The sequence below is a fragment of the Bidens hawaiensis genome, unplaced genomic scaffold (assembly GCF_021521415.1).
Source record: "Bidens hawaiensis isolate Kalapana, Puna unplaced genomic scaffold, B.hawaiensis_p1.1 tig00031111_1, whole genome shotgun sequence".
Classification (NCBI taxonomy): domain Eukaryota; kingdom Viridiplantae; phylum Streptophyta; class Magnoliopsida; order Asterales; family Asteraceae; genus Bidens; species Bidens hawaiensis.
The window spans coordinates 159,559-163,170 of record NW_027495214.1 but is presented as its reverse complement, the minus strand read 5'-3'; the positions used below and the strand labels follow the sequence as shown (position 1 = coordinate 163,170).

The 3,612-nt window shown below is 39.1% G+C and overlaps 1 pseudogene across 1 annotated transcript; it reads left to right on the top strand.

Moving 5' to 3' along the window:
- The first annotated feature begins 409 nt into the window (after nt 1-409).
- LOC143581604 (uncharacterized) lies at nt 410-2,738 on the top strand (annotated as a pseudogene). The gene is made up of 2 exons (XR_013143859.1): nt 410-856; nt 2,206-2,738. The product of XR_013143859.1 is annotated as an uncharacterized LOC143581604 (transcript).
- The last annotated feature ends 874 nt before the right edge of the window (nt 2,739-3,612 follow it).

The following is a 3,612-nucleotide window of genomic DNA, read 5'->3' as shown; positions in this document are numbered from 1 at the left end:
TGGCGGAGAATCCTAAATATCCTCTTGCGTCGGGTTTCTGTTGAAAATACTCATACTCCCGCTCCATATCTCCCACGATGCGCACAAATAAACACTTAGACATCCGAAAACGACATCGAAGCATAACGTCATTAACTGTAGGTCTGTCGTTGAAGTAGTCTTTCATCAAACGATCCTTCGCTTGCTTACGATCCCGAAGGATATATGACCGTCTACGTGGCGACGAATAACTAGTAGAGCCGGACACTATGTTATTGGCGACGGCCCGAACTGCGTTCGTGACCTCTAAGTGCTCTTCCGCCACTTGTCGATGACTCTGATGAATTCTTTGACTCTCCTTGATTAGTTAATCTCAAATCTCTGCAGAATTCGTGGAATCCGCAGAACCCATTTTGTTTGAAGAAGTATGATGAAAATGATTGGTAATTTACGTTTGAGTTTGTTCATGCAGAAACAGGAATACGAGAGTCTTGGTGAGGAGGAGAAAGCTTGGCAACGACCCTTGTCCATTTCTCTCTTGTCCTTGGTTTCACTCTCGATCTTCGTTTCTACTCTCGTTACTTTCAGCATCATGTTCCCCGCTGACCCCGGGAGGTGCCCCTTCTGCAAGGATCTCAGGATGCAGCCGCTGTCCGTAATTTCTCCACTGTGGTTGATGTTCGAGAAGGCGGTGCCTTCTATCTTACGGATCAGGAGACTGTCGATTATTATTGGATGGTCGTCTTTCTGCCTTCTGCTCTCCTCTTTCTGCTCTCCTCTCTTTATCTTGTTGCAGGGATTACTGTAGCTTATACTGCTTCGACCAGACATGGATGCCTCATGGTGGTTGAGAACAACTATTGTGCTTCTAAGAGAGGTATCTTTCTGCTTTTATTCAAGTTGCTTTCTTTGCCTTTTATCTACTTTGGGTCTTATGTTGTGTGGCTACCTTACTGCTGATGTTTGGTTTAAAGGTAAAATAATTTGATCTAGCACAATAATAGAATGTTGTTTTGAAGAGATTACTCCATACAAATAAGCCGCTATGCTCTTTGGAATTTATTGCTAGAGTTCATGAAACATAGGTGTCGTGTCTGTTCTCCCATATTAACCAGCTCAATATGGTTTCACTTAATGTTGCAAAAGTAGGTTTATATGGCCGAGTACTCGCTACAAGGTATGTCGCCCAAGGGAGTTTCTTTAACTCCGTCTAGTTACTAAGAATCGATCAAAGGTTGTCAACCTCAGCAAGAATCGCATCTGGTCGGTGAACTTGTGGTGATTTTGACTTAAAAAATAAAGCATAATTCGTATTTCTATGATATTAAAGAACAGAGATCTCTTTTTTTTTAATTAATCATTAGCAATTTTAGAATAATTTATTATTTAAAAATGTATTTCTCTTATTTATATTGATATTCACATATTTTGTTATAAATATTAGTAAACTAATGATATTTGACATATATATAATGTCCAAAAATTACTTTTCATTATATTTACCATGTTCGAGTACTCCGAGTGCCCCCAACTTCCCAGTCAGCCGATTAGGGTCCGCCTAGCGGCTTTTGCAACCTTAGTTTCACGTTGTTTATTGGCCAGGAGGGTATAAATTTCATTTTGTGTCTATTGACACTCGTTTATTCTCGTTGATCCAAATGAAGTAATATGTAAAGGAATTGTTGAATTCAAGAAAACATACAAGTTCTTAGTGTATTTGTTCATGCTTGAGAAGTAGGAGTGTAGTACCACTTTTGTGGTCAAACATGTCATCTTAAGGATTCTTTAATTTCTTTTAAATTCGATAATTTTCTAGTAAATTCTTTTGAGCTTCTTAACCAAAAAAATTAATAAATAAATAAGTTGCCGATCTGTTTATTATTAATCTGATTTTTTTGTCTAGTGCATGCACGTAGTCCATGTTCATATTCGTAATAACTAATAAGCGATTCAATTGCAGTCATTTATAAATCCGTCTTTTTTTTTCAACCTCTTGTCTGTGGAGAGGTCATAACAATATGCAATCATTTTAGTCTCTAAAACTTAGCTGCACGTAGGTTATTCATTTGAAATATACACACATTATGTCAATGGTTCGTGATCAGTCATAACTTTCACGAGTTAATTCATCGTATACAACATGAATGTACAAATAGGTTGAATGTCACCCAAAGTCTACTTTAAGCGTCATAAATTTAGAGTATAATCTTGTTAATGTGAATGCAGGCGGAGTTCGTTGTCTATCGATTCTAAACTTAGTGTTTGCCATCATATTTGGTGTTTTGGCACTGTTTCTTGGTTCTACTCTGCTAACACTAGGAAGCAGGTGCTCCATACCCTTATTCTGGTGCTATGAGATTACATCATGGGGTCTAGTCATTCTGTATGGTGGGACCGCCTTCCACCTTAGAAGAAAAGCCGGTTCTGATGAACCGAGCCGGAATCTGGGGTTGGAAATGCTGGAAGCGGAGTTCACACATGGATCAGATGTGGAGAGACGGGTGAATGAGGGGTTTAGGTCTTGGATGGGGTCATCATATTTCTCATCTGATGATGATGATGATGATGATGATGATGATGAAGAAGATGATGATGATATGCGATATTTATCACGTACGAGTACTAATTCTATAGGCAAAGGGTGTGAAACGCTTTTATCTTGCAAATCTCCGCGTATACAAGAAAGAAACACTAATGTGAACGTAAGAGAGAAAGAAGGGGATCCATGGAACTCGACACGTGGTTCTTGTTGTAGGTAAACAGTCAGTGAGTTGACTTGTTGTACAAAACTTATGATTTTGATGATTTCTAATATATAATGTCTTTTCTTAAGTTGGGTGGCTTTCTCTTTTGCAAAAGAATACAATCGTGTGTGTATATACATACACAGCATACATAGTGTGTGTAATACACTCTCGGCATAGTAAAGTTTGGGCTCGAGCTCTTTTAGGCTTTTAACAAACGCACTATAAATTAGACTGGCAACTTGTCTTAGAAGTACTTTTTATACTGATTAAATAGTTTAATTTTGGATGAATGTTTGGTGTTGATTGATAGAAAGATTCAACAGCGTGGAGTTATAACTGGTGTAAGTTTTATGCATTGAGCCATTGAGGTTCAAAGCGAGTTCTGGTGTTCAGTTTTTTTTTTTTTTTTCTTTTCTAATTTATGTATCAAACTTATTCTAGCTTTCTCCGTTAGGGTGGTTTGCCATTCTAATATATTGGTTTCATATGTTGTGTGATGGTTACACAGATCCAGTTTGTGGTTGACGTGCAAAAAAAAACCGGTTCTGGACCCGAACCGGTGTACCCGACCCGGAACCGGTTCCGGTTCGTACCCGGTAAACCTAATACCCGGTTTGGGTATTTATATACCCGAAATCCGTACCCAGTTCCACATATTATATCCACAGTCAGTTCGTACCCGGTTCCAATTTGGAACCGGTTCTGCCGGGGTTTTTTTTTAAAAAATCAGCTGCAGGTCAAACTAGCCGTTGGAACCGGTTCCAACGGTACCGTTGGAACCGGTTCCAACGGTAGTATAGCTGTTGGAACCGGTTTTTGAGAGAAAAGTAGCCGTTAGAACCGGTTGCAACGGTAATATAGCCGTTGGAACCGGTTTTTCTTGCCC